At 38.2% G+C, this 19345-nt stretch overlaps 1 protein-coding gene across 1 annotated transcript in view; it reads left to right on the top strand.

Annotated features, from left to right (window-relative positions):
* Positions 1-19345, top strand: part of LPCAT3 (lysophosphatidylcholine acyltransferase 3) — a 31352-nt gene that overhangs the window by 6008 nt on the left and 5999 nt on the right. The window lies entirely within an intron of this gene.

Genomic DNA, 19345 nt, shown 5'->3' with positions numbered 1-19345 from the left:
CTTCCTGAATTCACATCTAGTGACTTTTAAGATCAGAAGAAGTGATCCGTCCAGCAACTACTTACAATTTTCTTTGGACTGAGATCATGTTAGGCTCCTTAGGAATCAAATCCATACAGTACTTGGTTCATTCCACTCCCCAAACACTACTCTCAGTCTTAGTGGCCTCAATGGGCATCAACCTCTAAATCCCATGATCTCATCCAAATACAGAGAGGGAACCTAATCAAGTCTGCTTCCAAGTTCTTGACTTCTCACTCTTTCCACTGAAATTTCAAGTTCCCAATATTTCATACCTCCTATTAGTAATTCCCTCCTAAACCTTCTCTTAATCCTCACCTTGACTGCCAGTCTCCATTTTTCACTGTTTTCCTGCCCTATCTTCCCTTTCTTTCCTCAAATTCTGGACCCTAGAGCTAATCAGTTTTACACAATATTGGCCTCCACCCTTTGTCTCTTTGTCCTGCTATTCAGGCCCTGCTAATCTTCAACCCTAGGTTACACCCTATATGCCCTGCCTTCTCAGAACTACTTAATGCTACTAGAGGGAAGTATTTAATATATGAGGACTAGGTCCACTAGAAATTAATGTTCTCTAATATCTGCTTTCTCTGCCCTATTTCAGGCTCTCTTATCACTTTTAGTCTGGACTCCTCTAATAGCTGCCAGATGCCAATCTCTCCCTTTTGTAAAGCATTCTCTTTTTAAAATTTTTTATTCATTTTACTTCCCAGTAATTATTCCCACCATAGTGCCCTCCCTCATAACAAAAGCAACGGTTAAGCAAAAATGACCACTACTGTGATTTGAGAGTCTACTCTTTCTTCTGACTTTCTGCTTTAATGGTCTTCCACCTCTTTTCTGAAAGAAAGGTGGATGTTCCAACATCAGTCATCTGATCAAACAATATTCATCATTGTATGTGACTTGAATTCTATTTGGAATGGGTTACTTTCACTTACATTATTATAGTTATCATGTGTTCTTTAAAAGGGTTCTGCTCTTTTTATTCCTCATCAGTTAAATTTTTCACGTTCTTCATTTCTTGTGGAACAATAATCAGTCATGCTAATACACCACCATTTGTTCAGACATACCTGCAATTCATTCTTCACACAGCTAACCAAAATAATCTTCCTGAAACTCAGCTATGACCACATCACCTCCCTGCTTCCCCCAGAGAAAATACCAACTCCATAATTTGCTATAAAAGGCCCCCAACAATCTACCTCTAGCTTAAACTCCAAGCTTCATTTTTTATTATTCCTCTTTATACATCCTGTGCTCCAGCCAAACCGGACAGACTCCTTTCCACCTCAGCCTTGGTAATATGACATCACCTGCAGGCCTTCCCCCAAGCCTTGAATGTATACTCTCCCTCCTGACTTTCAAAGTCCTCATCTTCTTCCCAGGCTCAGCTCTCAGGACCCAAGCCTCTCCTGATTTCTCACCACATAGCCCCATTGAAAGTGTTCTCTCCTTTCTTGTATAGTTTTTAGCATACTTTTTCTAGATGTCCTTTACTACTTTCCATCACTTTATCTTGTTTTATTATACTTGGTCTGTCTCTAGGATCCCACGTACACAATCCCCACCTTCCAGAGGTCTTTTCAGCTGCTTTTGCACCAATTCTTTATTGGTTTCTGCCACCTTAGCTGCATTGCCAGGGCTGTGTCCCTCCCTGAAAGGTTTTTGTGCTGCTTGGCCCTCTCTAGGTCTCTGGGCCATCCCCATCCTAATTACCCCAGTACAATTAACTATCTTACCTTCAAGGCCTGTGGCCTTGAGGCCAGGGGTGGGGAACCTCAAGGCTGCAGGTTCCCCACCCCCCCACCTTGACCCAGCGTTGCCTCTGGAGTATGTGTCTCCAGGTTCCTTTTCTGTTTTTTGTCTGCCCTTTCTCCTCCAAATGCTGCCTTGGCAGCTGTCCTTATTGCTGCTTCATGAACTTACACTTGCCTCTAACTCCTTTACCCGATTCCCACTTGGAACCAACTTGGACTACTGACTGCTCCACTGCCTGCTTTTTTTTCCTCAGTACTTATCCCATTGGAGGGGTTGGTCAGTGGCCTCAAAAGTCTCTAGCTGGCCACCTTCCTGTCACACAGGACTTGGAGGATCCAAAGATATGTCACATGGAGAGACAGCATGATATAATGGAAAGAACATGAACCAGAAAAAACCTCTTAGTGGCCGTGGGATATGAGCCCTTTCCTCCTGATTCTGTCCCTGTCTTTTCCTTGAACCCCACTCCATTCTAGTGCCCTCTCCCTAAAAAAAAAAATCATCTTATATCTATTTGTGTATATATACACCTTATAACATGTTTCCCTCTAACAGAATGTAAGGTCCTTGAGGGCTGGATCTCTTTTGATTTTACCAGTTTATCCCTAGCACCTAGCAGTTCCTGGTACATAATTGGCACTTAATAAGTGCATATTGATTGATTATGTTTTTTATTTATCCCTGTCCTCTGCTCTTCTCTTCACCATCACCCCCCTCATCTTCCTCGTAAGTTCATGAGAGCAAAGACTATAATTTTATTTTATCTTTGTATTCAAAGCATCTTGCACATGGTAGATGCTTAATAAATGAGGGGATTGTTATGTGGTACCCAAAGGTTTTTTAGAGCAATTAAAAAAAAATGGCTAGGCCCACCTAACAGTAGTTAAACATTAAGTAAATAAGTGGGATTTCTGACTTGTTATATAGCAAGCATCTGAGCAGGTTCTGCTGCTGGGGTGCAAACTTCTACATTTCTTAATCTTTCCTCTGCATTCACAGCCACAAGTTTCTTCAGTCTCTGAAACTTCCTGTTTAAGCATTGTTTTTCCAGCCACTCCTTTTTCTCTCTACTCTGCATATTATAAAATCCACAGCAACAGAACTTTAAAAATCTTAAAGTCATTTCATTGAATAGCCCTGTACTAAAAAAGTCCCTTAAAAATAAATCAGAAAGTGGTTTGGAAAAAAATGCACATCTACTTGACTGATACAAAGTTTTCCTCTAATGCTTCCTCATGACTTGGAGGGGAGTCTGATTTCTCAAAGGCTATGTCAACGCGGTATAAGCTCTAGCAGGTCCTACCGTACTGGAAACACTATAATCCTGGCGCCAGACTATCTGCTCTCTGAGGCTAGCATGGCCAAGTACAGAGAGGCTTCTCAGTGGGTTTCCCACTTGGTAATGAGTTCTGTGACCAAATGGAACAATGAAAAATACAAAATGGTCCATGATCCTGTGATTCCCTTTGGTTTTGCAGTGATACTAGCAGAATGGAAGAAAGGGGGTCAGAGAGTACCAACAGTCAAGCAGTTCTTAGACAATGTATAAAACTTAACCTGGCTATTAGTACTCTTTGTTTGAGATCCTTAACTGGTAAACAAGTGGTTATACTGCTATAGCAACTGGGTCTTATCAGTCTTGAAATTCTTGCTATAAATGAAACCAGAAACCACAGGAAAATTACAGCCAAGTGGAAGTCTAATACAGCTTTCTTTTTTTTAAATTAATTTATTTTGACTTATCAACAATCACTTCCATAAGCTTTTGAGTTTTAAATTTTTCTCCCTCTCCCTCTTTGCCTCCCTCCCCAATCTGATATAAGCTTTACATATTAAACATATTTTCACATTAGTGATGTTGTAAGGAAGAATTAGAACCAATAGGAGGAACCACAAGAAGGAGAAAACAAGACAAAACAGAAGAAAAAAATAGCAAACAGTATGCTTCAATCTGCATTCAAACTCCATAATTCTTTCTTTGGATGTGGATAGTATTTTCCATCATGAGGCCTTTGGAGATGTCTTAGATCTTGTATTGCTGAGAAGGGTCAAGTCTATCAATGTTAGTCATCGCACAACGTGGCTGTTAACTGCCTTCTGATTCTGCTCATTTCACTCAGCATCAGGGCATACAAGTCCTTTCAGGTTTTTCAGAAGTCAGCTTGTTCATCATTTCTTATAGCACAATAGATAGTGTTCCATTACATTCATATACCACAACTTGTTCAGCCATTCCCCAGCTGATGGGCATCCTTTCATTTTCCAGTTCTTTGCCACCACAAAAAGAGCTGCTCTAAATATTTTTGTACATGTGGGTGTCATATTCATTTCTTCAGCTATCCCTTCACCTTCACTCGTCCAGTGATCTCATAATAAAGATATTTAAAGAGAGGGAAGGTATTGATCAGTTTTGCTGATGTTTTTTTTTTCTCTTCCTCTTTTTCTTTGTCCTTTAAAAAAAATATCTCTTGTTCTATGGGATGGTTCTCTGAGCGGTAGAGGAAGAGATACAGGAGGAAACTGAAACAATGTAAAAACAAAAGGTATCAATAAAAAGTGTTTCTTAAAAAAAAATGAGAGAGAAGGGGGGAAAGCAGTTTAGCAAAACTAACCAACACATCACTAGAGTTTGGTGGTTCAGGCAACAGTTTACTTCTGAGGAAGGAGGAGTAAGCCATCTTTTTTTTTTTTAATCTAATTGGGTCTCTGGAGAGATAAGAGAAGAATATTCAGAGCTAACATTTATTTGGTGCTTTCAGGTTTACAGTGTCTCCATTAGTCAGCTTTGTGTGTGTGTGTGTGTGTGTGTGTGTGTGGTGTGTGTGCGCGCGCACCTGTGCATGTTTAGTGTAGGAGACAGACAAGTGCAAAATAAACTGACTCCTTGAGTTTTTGACCCAGGAGGGAGTTTGGGGTTTTGTTGGGTTTTTTTAACATGTGAGTACTGAGTCATCCCGTTCTCCACAGTCTACATTTATATCAGTCAGTCAATAATTATCTTTTGAACTCATAGCATGAGGTTTTGTGTTTTGATCTTACGGAATACTAAAAAGCTTGCAGTCTACTTTTGGAGCTAAAATACACATTTGAAAAATTGTAATAAGTTATCGAATTAGAATAGTAAGTGCTTTAGGAGTTCAATCAATAAGCATTTATTGAGTGCTTGCTGTTCTTGAACAGGACCTTGTTGATACAAACGTGAAAATGACATAATCAGTTTCAGGTGGTATGGTCAATAGAGGCTTCCCAGAAGAACTGGAGATGAGATTTGGGTAAACCAAGGGTAGATGTGAAGGCAGGACAGTGCGAGGGGAGCACCCAATTCAACAAATTCTTAAGTGCCTGCTAGACATCCATCCAGATGTCCTATTGGTATCTCCAACTCAACATGTCCAAGATAGAACTTGTTTTCTTTCATCCTAAATTCTTCCCCTCATCTTCAAACATTCCCTATTTCTGTGGAGAATACCACCATCCACAACTTAAGTTGTCCTAATAATTCCCTCTCCCTCATAGCCCCTCCACTAATATCCAGTCAGTTGCCAGATCTTAGCAATTCTATCTCCATGATATCTCTAACATCTGTCCCCTTTCTCTTTCTTTTTTTACTCATAGCCACCACCCTAAATCACCTCTACCATCTCTCAGCTGGACTACTGCAATAGTTTAGTCTCCCTGTTGAATCCATCCCGCATACAACTGTCAAATTAATATTCCTAAGAAATAGATCTGACCACATCACTCCCTTCTTCAAAAAACATGGGTGCACTCCTCTATTCCCACCATAATAGGGATGTTTAACTTGGGTCCATGGATTTCAGGCATGTCTATGAACATGGATGGGAATAAATTACCTCTTTATTTCAATATAATTCTTTTCTTTTGTAATCCTATGTGTTTTTGTGCATTTAAAATTATTCTGAAAAGAGAGAAAACATTCTTTTGCATCACTCCACATTGTTTTCGAGAACACAGCTCTCGCCAGACTTTGTGCCCATGACACCGAAAAAGGGCAAGAGCCCAAGTTCTGAAATAAAATACAAACAGCTTGGCATTTTAAAAAAATATTCAGTTTTGTTGATGCCTTTTGTTTTTCATATTGCAGTAATTTCTATACCATATATAACTCCATGCTCTGAAAAGCAGAACTATAAAGCAAAAACAAGCAATCTGTTGGCTACTTCTAGCAGGGAATGCTACATCCTGCCTTTGTAGTCTCCACCTCTTGGGTGACAGCAGGGCTGTAGCTCACATCATTTGTTCTGTTTTTCAGTGATTCAGAGTTTAGCTTCCTTTCCGTGTCCATTTAATTTATGTCATTGTGATTACTGTGTACATTCTTCTGGTTCTGCTTATTAACTCTATATCAGTTCATATAAATCTCATGTTTTGCTGAACTCCTCATACTATTTTTCTGCTTCATTATAATCTATTACCCTCATAAAATCATAGATCAAGAGCTAGAAGTTATCTCAGAACCATCTGGTCCACCATTTTACAGATAAGGACAGTGAAGTCCAGGGAGGTTGAGATTTGCGTGAGGTCTCACAGGCAGCACACATTGGAAATAGGATTCAAACCCAGATCCATTGTCCTCTTCCCACTGGCAGCAGGCTGCCTCCCACTGTTCAGCCATTTCTCAGTAAATGGGCATCTACTTGTTTCCAGTTCTTTACTACCACCAAAAAATGCTGCTGTGAACATTGGGACATATATGGGACCTTTCTTTTTAGCTTTGACTTCCTTGAATTACCTAGATTAGAGGGTATGAACAGTTCAGACACTTCTCTTGCACCATTCCACACTGGTCTCCAGAATGGTCAGGCCAGTTCATAGCTTTGTTGTGACAGTGGATTAGTGTTCCTGTCTTCCTGTTGCTGTCACTTGAACAGTGACTTTGCTGGGCGTGAGGTAAAACCTCAGTTATTTTAATATGCCTTCCTCTTATTTGTAGTGATGTGGCGCATATCTTCATGTGGCACTGATAGTTTGCTTTCTTTAGAAAACTGTTCCTATCCGTTAATCTCTTCAGGACATTTACATTAATTTTGTTTATGCAGAGTTTTAAATTTATATGTAATAAAAAAAATTTTTAAATAATGAAACATTTACAATTTTGCCTGCCTTCCTTTACGCCATGGCTTTGTTCATCTTTTCTGTACATTCCAGTTTTGAATCCAGCAAAAGATAATCTGTACACGCTCTGGAAGAAAGCACTTAGCCTTCAAGATTTGACTCCCGCCTGTTTTCAGACTTATTTCCCATTGGGATGATGAGAGCTAAGATTCATATCCCTTTCGAGTTTGTGATGTGCTCCATATCTCATCTTAGCTCTTAGCCTTACTGTAATACTGAGAGGTAGATGCTATAGATAGGTATTTTTATCTTCGTTTTACAGATAAGGAAATTGAGGCTCTTAGAAATTAAGTGACTTGCTTGTGATCATACTGCTAGTAGTTGGTGTAGCAGGATTGGAGCTCAGGATTTCTGCTCCAAGTCTAGCCCTCTCCTATGCCATGCTGCTTCTCTCAAATCATAGGATTTTCGAGTTGGAAGGAGCCTTACACATCATCTTCTCCAAACCTCTCATTTTGCATCTTCCTCCATGTCATCTACATACTGTCATGAGTAGCCACAGAAGCTTGAGGTAGATTACATAGGGTCTTATTGAAGACATATTTTGGGGAAAGTGATTAGAGCAGTTTGACTTAAGCCAAGGCATTGTGTATTCTCTCATTTGACAAGCATGTACCTACTGTATGCATTTCAGAACACTGATAGGTAAGCACTGGAAAAGATAACAAGTTTAGGATAGTCACCGTGCGAGTGTTAGTAAGAAAAGGAAGGACACTATTGCATAGGACTGAGTCTATTGTGCATATTTTGTTGTTTCACGGGATACTGTGACCAAGAATTCATGACCTGGTGATGAGCTTGCTAATGTCGAGCCTCTCCATACTGAGTTAAGCAGACAGTGATTGAGACCGTACTTGAAAGCCTTGCCAACCTGAAAAAGCCTGTCCTAGCAGAAAGAAGGATGACCCCTTGTCAAGTATGATGCAGCTAGAATTGTTGTGTGAGTTTGGGTTGGACTAGATGGTCTCAAGGGTTCCTTCCAACCCAGTGAAGTTAATCGTAAACATTTCAGTAGCAAATCATTACGGTCAAGACCAGGTATGAGAAACTAGAGGGAGAGATGGATTAAAGAAAAGGCCCAAGGAACCAAAAGTTAAAATAAAAATGAAGAGTAGGTTTAGTGAGTGGGAGAGGTGGAAGGATAGAGAGGTCAGAGTGTAGAATTGTAAAGTTTCAGCTTTTAGAAGTCATGCAGTTTGTTGAGAGAGTATGTGGGACCTCAGTATTCTTCTAGTTCAACACTTAGCTAAGAGTTCCCCTTTACAACATACCAAACAAATGGTCATCCAGCCTCAGCTTGAGGAGGAACCCTCTACTTCCCAAGACAACCCATTCACTTGGGGATATTCTGACTGTTAGCAAGTTTTTTCTTTTCCACAAGCTTACATCTGCCTTTAAAATTTCTTCCCACTGTTCCCAGTTCTGTTCTCAGTGGTCAAGCAGAATAAATCTAGTCGTTTTTCAAAATGGTAGCCCTTCATATATATAAAGATAGCTACCTTTCCCAAGTCTTCTCATCACTAGGTCACGCATCCCCATTTTCTTTATTACTATTAACTCCAATATTGAGCATACAGTCCACTCAGTCCTCTAGAAGTTTTTCAGATGTTCGACCATGCCTGACCCATCTTGGACTTGGGAAGCTGATTTTAACTTGCTTGTAGGAATTTAAATATATTCCTACTGAATTTAATCTCACTAATGAATTCAATCCAAGTACTCCTGGCTGAAAATACGTTTTTTGCATCTTGAATGTGACATCCAGTATTTTAGTTAACCTTTCCAATTTTATGTCATCTGCAAATATAAGTATGCTCTTTATCCAGATCATTTATAAAAATGTTGAACAGCACAGTGCCAAGAACACATCCCTGTAGCACTCCACAGAAAACCTCCTTTCAAGTTAATGTTAAGGACCAGACTCCAGCCATTCAACCAGTTCTAAATCTTACCTAATTTTGCTATCGTCTAATCCACATTTCTTTGTCTTTTCCACTAAAAGACTTTGTATCAAATGTATTGCTGAAATCTATGGCTGGCATAGATTCTCCTAAGTTTAGAATGCTGTCAGAAAAGGCTAGAGCTATCTTTTCTAGATTTTTAGTCATCGTACCTTTAAATAATATGTTCTAGAATTTTTTCAGGAATTGAAGTTGTTAGATTCATTAGCTTACAATTTATAGACCCAGTCTTCCCTTTGTTTTGAAAATCTGATTAGGTCCTGCCAGCTTAGGTAACAGAGGAGTAAGTGGGGCTTGTTCTGCTGGGGCTGCACTATCAAGATAGCATGCAGGTGAGATCAGAGGGGAAGTAAATGCATTTTAATTCGTGAAAGATAATATGGGAAAAACAGTTCCCATAAGTCTTCATAGATGGCTTGTAAATTACCTACCTGTGTCTTTTGGGGTTAATTATATTTTTTCTGTGTGTGGCTTTCCATTTATTTTTCTTTTAAGTAGTTTATACAGATGGCAGTGTCCTTAGGAAAGAAGAATGTATAGAATATTGAAGGAATCTTTTCTCTGTTTCTTTTTTTGCTGACTTAATGAGGGGGGGAAATGGCAGAAACCCACTAGGCAGTTCTCTATGTGCAAAGTCCTAAAAAAGAGGTAAGTCCTTAAAAGGGTATGAAAATGAATGAGAAGACAGGAGCTTTCCATCTGGGCAGGGATATACAATGAATACCCAGTCAGATAATTGTAATACAGAGTTGAATGTGGCTGAATAAAAAAAGGGGGGAAAAAAGCACAGCATGCTCTTAAAAATTCTAAGGAGGGAGGGACCACTTCTTCCTCTTGCTTCCTCCTCTGTTGAGCACAAAAGAATCCTATCCATGGCATAGAGGAGTTGGATTTGGTAGTTCTGCAGAAATGAGAGATTTATTTCCCTTCTACCCCCCAAATGATTTTTTTTAAAGGAAACTTTTGTAACGGATAAGTTAAGCAAATTCCTGCATTGCCCACATCCAAAAAATATATATCTCCATCTACAATCTATGGCTTTCTGTTAGGCCTGTTCACTGAATGGGCATTACCTCAGTCAAAGTGAGAACCTGAAAAGACCTTAGCTTAAAAGGGCCAGGGTCTTCCATTGCATCCTGAACCATTTTCATTATTACTGATGAATATCTGGCCACTAGATCCAAATGGCTCTGGAGGAGAAAGTGAGGCTGGTGACCTTGCACAGCCCTCCATCACTCAAAGTCATGTCATTATCTCCCTGATGTCATGGTCCTCTTTGAGAACGAAGGACAAACACAATGCAACAATGGCTATCTCTTAGGAGGTAGGGAATGTGCTTTATGTTTGATCCTGGAATCATGGCTAGTCATTTCACTTACCAGTTTTCAGGTGTTTCGAAGTTGGTTTTGTGGTGCTCACTTCATTCTACTTTATTTCATAGAGGTCTTCCTAGTTTCTCTAAAACCATCTTTTTCACTATTTCAAATAGGGGAAGAGAAGGGAATACCCATTTATTGGGGAATGACCGAACAAGTTTATGATAAGTGGAAGTGATAGAATGCTAGTGCTGTAAATCATTGAAGGGGATAGTTTCAGAGGAAGCTGGAAAGACTTCCATGAACTGATGCAAAATGAAGTGAACAGAACCAGAACAGTTTATATAAGAACAGCTATACTGTAAAGGCAAACAACTTTAAAAGATTTAGAAACTTTGATCAACACAGTGATCAACTGCAATTCCAGAGGACTCCTGCTAAAACATGGATTCAGAGTGCAAATTGAGTAATGTATGTTTTGGTTTTGATTTTTCCATGGTTAATGCAGGAATTTGTTTTGCTTAACTATATGCATCTGTAATGGGTTTTTTAATTTCCTTTCTCGGTGAGTAAGGAAAGGGGAGGTAGAAGAGAGAGAATTCAGGACTGAAAATAAGATTGAATTAAAAAAAATTATTTGGAGCAGTCTTTCATATGGTGTTAATAGTTTGCAGTTCTTTTGAGGAACTGCTTATTCATATCCATTTACCCTTTGGAACACCTGTGTCTTTTGAGGGGCAGCTAGGTGTCACAGTGGATAGAGCACCGGCCCAGAGTCAGGAGGACCTGAGTTCAAATCCATCCTCAGACAGTGGACACCCACTAGCTGTGTGACCCTGGGCAAGTTGCTTAACCCCATTGCCTAGCCCTCCACTTCTCCCCCCCCAAAAAAAAACCACAATTAATATCCTATAATAATTTCATATCTTCAGTTCCTTAAGTGGATCCATTGGCCATTTTCTTTTGTCCCAAGAAAATTCAGGTTTTGTTTCCGGTGCTTTTGTTGTTTATGTTGGGTTCTTTCTAATGGTATTTCTGCCTTTTCTTTTAAGCCTTTTTTTTTAATATTATATTTCAACTCTACTTTTCATTTTTGAAATGTGGCTTTTTCTAAAAATAATTTTCTCTTGAAGGTTTCTGGTACTTTTGCATCTTTTTGGCTTTTTTGTTGCTGTTTTTGAGAGGCTATCAAAGAGCTAGGCTTGCTGGCAACAAGCCTCTTATTTTTCCACCTCTGTAAGAAGTCTCCTGGTGCTGTTATCTATGTTCATTTGTGGTTTTATGCTGTTTGTCTTATGCAGTGAAATAGAGGTGCTCCAAAAGGAATGACAGATATGAAGAATTCTTATCTGACAAAAATGAGAGGGCTCATTTGAAGTGATAGCAGAAAGGCCAAAAGAACAACAGTTTAAGTAAAGAAATGCTAAGAGGCAACAAATTCATATCCAGTACAGCAGGCAGTGTGAATAGCAGACTGTCACTCAAAGCACATCTCCTTTTCCATTATTCCAACAATGAACCTACAAGCGTACAAAGTAATAATTCTGCTGTTAGGTGGCTTTACTGTTTTTAGGCATTCTGCTTTGTAAAGGAGTTTGGGTGTAGAGAAGCCTATGTCAAAACAATGTAGCAATTTTGGAGGGAAAAAAACAGCAATAGAGAGAAGAATAAAACTTGTGCACTATACCAGTGTTCAACCAGAGGCCATGATAATGATTTTTTTTTTAAAGTTAATGATAAATTTTGTTTAGACTACTCATAAAAATCCCCAGCGTACTCCCAACTGAAACTCCATATTATAAGATTCCCAAAAATAGTTACATAGACAACATATTAGAGTAATTGTAGGTATTTATATAGTACATGCAACCTTAGACCTTAATCGTTTTTCATTTGTTTAAATTTTTTAAAAAAAGATTTATACATGCCTTACAAACTAGAAAAACTGGACAGTGTTAGTACTGCGTTTTGTATCCATTTAAAGTTGCCTTTTATATAATTTTGGTATTTGTGTATCTGCATTACTTTAACAATCAGTAAAAATATTTTAAGTACTTATATTTGCCAGGTACTGTCTTCATACAAGTTTTCCCCCATTTCTTTGAATTGTTAATATTTTTATTCCGTATGTAGCAGTAATTGATTCATATACCATAATCCAGACCATTACCCAGCATTTTTGTTACAATTGCATGTGTCATTAATTCTCATTGAAGGTATAGTAGGATTGCTAGGTCAAGGGTTTTGAACAGTTTCCTAATTTTTATTGCTTAATTCCTAATCATTTTCCAGAGTGTTTGGAGTAGTTCACAGATCCACCAGTAGTGAATGTATTAGTGTGCCGGTTTTCTTGAATCCCTATGATCTAATATTGAATTTTTCCATTTTTGACATTTCAGTGGGTGAGGTGATACCTCAAACTTGTTTTAACTTGTGTTTCTTTATTAGCAAATTTGAGCACTTTTAAAGACAGTTGTTGATAGATTGCTTTTCCATCACCCTTCCCATAGAGTAGGTGACCTGGAAGAGCAACATCCCTTTTCACACCACTTGGATAATCTGGGAGTCATGAACTACCAGCCTTCCTGCCACTGAAATAAGAGTATCATCAGGGTTTATACTCCACCCCGTTACTAACATCTTAAGTTCTCTAAGCTTTACCATTTGCCGTAAAGCTTTGCTTTCTGGAGCCCTGGGAATTGTATTGTCATATAATCTGCTGACGTACCGTAAGGATTTTTGGACCTTTCCATGTGCCTCATTTAGGACTTCCAAATCTTTCCATCTGCCCTGCAGCTAACCTCCTTTATATGGGTTGTCTCCCCCAATTAGTTTGTGAGCTCCTTGAGAGTCTCATTTTTTTCTGTTTATATCCCCAGCACTTAGTAACACAGTGGTTGGTAAGAGCTTAATAAATGCTTTTTACATCATTTACTTATCTTGAGAACTGTTCATACCTTTGGCCACTTGATGAGGAATGGCTCTTAATATTATGGATATGTATTAATTCATATTAGCTTTTAGATATCAAGTTTTTATTTTAGTTGTTTCATGCATTGTACATGCTTTCTTATTTTTGCTGCATTTTTTTTAGCACAAAAACTTTTTTTAAAGTATTTGATGTTTTATAATCTGTGTTGTAGCTGGTTACAAATTTGTTCCCTATGTACAGCTATGAAAGATGTAACCTCTTAACTTTTAATAGCGGAACTTTTTTTATATTTAGTTTGAGTATTCATTTGGAATTTACTGTGGTATGTAGTGACTGCTAGCCTGTTTTTCTTCTTGAATCTAATTCTTGTTTATCAAAATCTATTCCAGTGATCAGCTTTTCTAATTTTTTTAACTAAATACCAAATAGCTTTGGTAATTACTGTTTTGTTTTTGTTTTTGTTTGTTTGTTTTTGTTTTTTTAATTTATTTATTTTGGTGAGGCAGTTGGGGTTAAGTGACTTGCCCAGAGTCACACAGCTAGTGAATGTTACGTGTCTGAGATTAGATTTGAACTCAGGTCCTCCTGAATCCAGGGCAGGTGCTCTATCCACTGCGCCATCTAGCTGCCCCTGGTAATTACTGTTTATGATATAATTTGAGATTTAATTATGTCAACCCTATTTTATTCCTACTTTTCCCCTAGAGATTCTTGACTTTTCCTCCATGGAATTTTTTGTTATTATTTTCTCACATTCTATAAGGTATAACGCAAGACCTCCCTGGAAGTATAGGAATATGAGTGTGGAACACTGCGTTTATTTTCAGACTAGACTGATGTATTGGTTAGTTTTGCTGAAGTGCTGTATATTTTATTTTTTGTTAGCAGGGATGACTTGCTGGATATAGGACGGGGAGGAATATATTTGGAGTGAAGGTGAGGTCTAAAAAAGATAACTAAATTTTTAAGTCTACTGCTAAGTACTTCTGTTAATTTGAGTAGCATTATTTTTACTATATTAGTGTGAAATCCTGCATATCTTAGTAGTTAACTCATTGATATTTCATGATTTTAAATTATTTTAATGGTATTTTTTCTTGCTCCTCTCCTAGTTTTTGTTAATAATATATCAAAATTGTCATTTTTTTAAAATTTCTTTTGTATTCTGCTACTTTGCTGAAGCAATTGTCTCAACTTTTTTTTATTGACTCAGGATTTCTATGTAAACCATCATATAATTTAGAAAGATAAGTTTATCTTCTCTTTCTAAAAGAACACTGGCTTGGGAGTCTGAAGATATAAGTTTAAATTCTGCCTCTGGTTACTATTTGTGTGACTTTGGGAAAGTCACTTAGCCTATCTAGGCCTCAGTTTCCTCAACTATAAAATGAAGAAGTTGAACCAGATAAATCTGTCAGCTCCCTTCCAACTCTAGAGTTATGAGCCTATGATCCAGTGCATATTTAACTCCCTTTTCTTTATTGCAACAGTTGGCATAGGCAACCTTGTTTCATGCCTTTTTATAAAGCTTCTGTTACTTCTCTGTTAAAAATAACGTATACTTTTGAGCATATTAGTGAAAACAACCTCTAGGCTGATTTGTCAGTAAATGTTGTAACAACAAAAGAATTCCTATGCTACTAATTTCCAAAGTAGGAGAGGATAAAAATGAAGAAAGCACATTATAAACCCAAATCATTAATGAACATTGAGGCAAAAGAAAAAAGAAATACCAGCAAAGAGATTGTGGCACTATATTTTTAAAAACATTTTCATATGACCTTTCATATTTAGGCCACATATTATCTATTTGGGGCTTACTGTTGGTTTGTAGTATAAAATGTTGGTCTAAATATAATTTCTGCCTGACTACTGACACGTTTTTGTCATTAGGAAATCCTTATGAAACACTAGACCACTATTCAGTTTCTTTTGCTTGACTAACCTAGTTAGTCTCTCTCAGTTACCAGCTTTTCTGTTTTTTGAAATAGTTTTGATTGCTGCCTTATGGTATAACTTGAGATCTAGTGATGCTACATCTCTTTCATTGCTATATTTTTCTTTGTTTCCCATGAGATTCTTCACCTTTTGCCTCCAGATGAATTTAAGTGCAGCCCATTCATGAACAATGAAGAACTTTCTGATTTTTAACGTAGGGGAGACCAAGGTCGGCAAATCTCTTGAGCTTAGCAGTTCAGAGCTTCAGTTGGCTGGGCCAGTCAGTTGTCCACACCAAATCTCAATTGAACTTGTTTGGGAATTTTTTTTTTGGGGGGGGGGCTAGGCAATGGGGTCAAGTGACTTGCCCAGGGTCACACAGCTAGTTAAGTGTTAATGTATCTGAGGCTGGATTTGAACTCAGGTCCTACTGAATCCAGGACCGGTGCTCTATGCACTGCACCACCTAGCTGCCCCTGTTTGGGAATTATTAATCTGTTTTCCATTAGGATATTAATGGGGTTTTTGTTGGTTTTTTGTGATGTTACTCAGGGTTTATTGTGATTCTGTGCTGGGCACCTTCCCACACTCTTCTGAACAAAAAAAGTATTTGCTATCTAGATGTAAGATTTCTGTCTTATCCATAAGCCTCTTCCACATGTCCATATTTGTAATGAAGTCCGTGAGTATTAAAGTATATTGACTTACCTCTTTTGAGTAGGGAAGTGAAGAATTAAGAGTGTGTCATGTTGTCTACACTGTCAAATACAAAAAACCCTGATTATATCTTGACAGACAGGAAACAACTGGTTATTGATAGAGGGGTAAAGAAAAAGTTGACTGAAACAAAAGACAGATATCAAGACACAAATTATAGGTGACTGTGAAGTTACCTGTCAACTTGACAAATTCAACAATCCCTTAATGTCCTAATTGGTGAGTGTGTTGCATGGCCAGCTAGAAGGCCCTAGCCATGCTTCCTTTTCTACCCTGGCCATTTTCTTGCCATCTTCCCTGCCTGCTGTACCCTGAGCTTCACCTCACTTTCCAGATCTGGACTGTAATAAATTCAGTACTACTATCTTTACTGGAATGAAATGTCAACCAGTTCCCACATAGATCTACTCATCATTGTTTCCTAACCAAATTCCCTAACCAAAATATCCCACCCTGGCAGCCACTGCCCTGTGTATGTTGTGTACCCTATTAGAATACAAACTTAAGTGTAGGATTCCTTTTTTGTATTTGCATCCTCAGTACTTAACTACAGTGAGCTTGGGAGAAGATGAGTGATTACTAGTGCTCCTTCATTCATTTATTCATTTAAAAGATATTAAGACTGCTAAATGGGATTCTTAGAGAAAATACCTATTTTAAAGCTTCCATGGAACTTAAGAAAAACTGATCATGTATTAAAGACAAAAGTAATCAAATCCAGAAAGACAGAATCATAAACAGACCACAAAACATTAAAAATTATGATCAGTAGAAGAAATATGAACAAAAGATGAGGACCTAAAACAACACCCTAAATAAAGATTAAGTCAAAGGCTGAACCAAATAATAAAAACAGATTGCAGAGTAGTTTTGCTTAACTGTTACTCTTTGTAACAAGAGGATTCAATGTTGGGAAGGTGGTTTATATTGGAAAGTGACTGTGCTGTAAAAGGAATCACCAACAAAACTTAAACATTAAATATATGTTCATTTAACTTGGAAGATCTTAGTTCTTCGTAGAATTTCTCTATCTCCTCATCCTCTGCACCTGTACAGAAGCTTCATTTATTTTTTCTAGTGGTCTCTTTACAAATTCTTCTCATGAATAACTGCAATACAAGATGACCAAGTATCCAATGAAATGGTGTTTCTTGTTGCCTTTGTACACATAATAAACCCAACTGACTCTGAGGAAGGTCATTCCACTTAGCTGCAACATCTTTCTAGTAGCGTTGTAGAGAGTGTCAATATTGATGTGAATCAGTTCAGAAGTATGTCTACCACATGGTCACTGGAGTAGAATCTCACCCTTAAAATATCTAAGTTAACATTTGTAGATAGTCTAAAAACTAGACAGTTCTTAGCACTCTCAAACCCCCTTTCTCCAAGAGGACTGCCCAGGACCACAGCCATCTCTTATTTTTGTTTCATGGGTTGTCATACTCAAGAGGAATTCATCGCCTAATGATAATACCAACCTACTGATAATAAGCTGCTCCATACACAGTCAGGTGGGTCCTTAGAAAGTAGACGTAGCCTGTTGCCGAAACCATATTTGAAACCTTTCCAGCCTGGGTAGGACGTGCCAAAGCATGCAGTCTGCTTACATAACCTTTGAGAAGCTAGGGCATCCTTGTGCCACAGTGAGTCATCAGACTTTATAGGGAGCTAGAAATCCTTAAGGAGCCTATGAAAGAGCTGCTGAAAGCTCTTTCATAGAGTCCTGAGCTACCTTTAAATGATGTGGTATCCTGATATAAACCTCAGTTCCTATAATCTTACTTTTGCTTACCTATTGAGTATGCCTGTGATTTGACCCAGATCTAACTTTATTGTAGATCCACTTGAGCATCTTAAGGTTGTGTTTTTCCCCAAATGGTGGAATGAGTCAAAACTCCCAAAAGTGTACCATAAATGTTATTTTTAAATATATATATATATACATACACATATTTACATATATAAATTTATCTTGCATTATCACACCCTGTGCTGTACCTGTAGTATAAGCATACAGTCGGTGTGCCTAAGCTGGTATGTACTGCTGCTGCTACCTGAATTTGTCCAAGTCTACCTAATTATCTGTTCACCAAAATGGCCTTAGGCTCTGCTTGGCATGGATGGTCTGAAGGTATCTATATTATAGAGCTGGCAGTCAGTTATCTTGATTTCTCTTTTCTACTCCATCACTAATTTACATTTATCTGTTCTCTTCTGATTTGCCATATACGTAAATGACAAAGATTGCCGTATCATCTGGCTGCCTAGGCCTTGGTGAAATAATGGATAGTTTCAGTGGATTATCCAAATGTCCTAGAGCTTAGGACCAGGATCTTTAATAATTCCTTAAATATTCACCCTTAAAACAAACTCAGCCTCTACCTACTGTCTCCAGAGGACAGTTGCTTCATGGCACAAAATGAGTGTTATAGCTGAGCTGCATATTGGCTCCATATGCCTTGGCCTTCATATTTTTATACACATTGTAGATAGTATCTCTATGTGTTATTCATTTGATCAGTAAACATTAAGCACTGACTATGTTTTAGCCAAGTGTTGGGTATATAAAGAAAGGCAAAAGACAGTTTCCTGCCCTCAAGGAGCTCACAGTCTAATGGGGGAAACAACACATAAAAAGCTCAAAAGTGGGGAGGGGAGGAAGGAATGGGGTGAATAATGAAGCTAGGTAGGAAATAATTAGATGAATGCCCTGGGAGCCCTCCCTAAATGGAGAATCTGGGAGAAGTGGAATGACCTTCCTCAGAGTCAGTCGGGTTTATTATGTGTACAAAGGCAACAAGAAACACCATTTCATTGGATACTTGATCATCTTGTATTGCAGTTATTCATGAGAAGCACTTGTAAAGAGACTACTCGAGTCGGGGCGGGGGGGGGAGGGAAAGGGTCTCAGGGGCAGAGATTATTAACAAATGTGACTTTCAGGATTGATGTGATTTGTAGGATGTTGGGTTTCTGGAGACCACCAGGATTGCAGGGGCAGGGATGGTTTGTTCCTTAAAACAACAACAAAAAAAGTTTCCTTTCTATTATATGTATAATCATCAGTGCCAAGAGATGGGTTTTTCCCACACACACATTTAACTAGTATGACTTGTACCACCATGATATATGAAACTCTGCTGTAAGGTGTAATAATGTAGGATAAAGTTTGTGAAAAAAATTAAAGAAGCAACCTTAAGATACTCAAATGGATATACATGAAACCTTTCTCAAGGTTGATAACACTCTGAAATTAACTCTTCTCTGCTAAAACTTTTTATAGAAAAAAATTTGTTTCTGGGGTCTTGTTTCTTTTATTTTCCTTTCTCTCTGTCTCTCTCTCTTTCTCTCTCTCTCTCTGGCTAGGCAGTGGGGTTAAGTGACTTGCCCAGGATCACACAGCTAGTGTCATGTCTTGAGGCCAAATTTGAACTCAGGTCCATCCTCCTGACTCTAGGGCCAGTGTTCTATCCACTGCACCACATAGCTGTCCCTGGGGTCTTGTTTCTGACCTCATCATCAATATATGCATAATACTAGTTTTTCTTTTGTGCTAGTTG

This window comes from Phascolarctos cinereus, unplaced genomic scaffold, assembly GCF_003287225.1.
Source record: "Phascolarctos cinereus isolate Bilbo 61053 unplaced genomic scaffold, phaCin_HiC Scaffold_1;HRSCAF=81, whole genome shotgun sequence".
Classification (NCBI taxonomy): domain Eukaryota; kingdom Metazoa; phylum Chordata; class Mammalia; order Diprotodontia; family Phascolarctidae; genus Phascolarctos; species Phascolarctos cinereus.
Note: the sequence above shows the minus strand (reverse complement) of the source record. Positions and strands in the feature narration are given on the sequence as shown.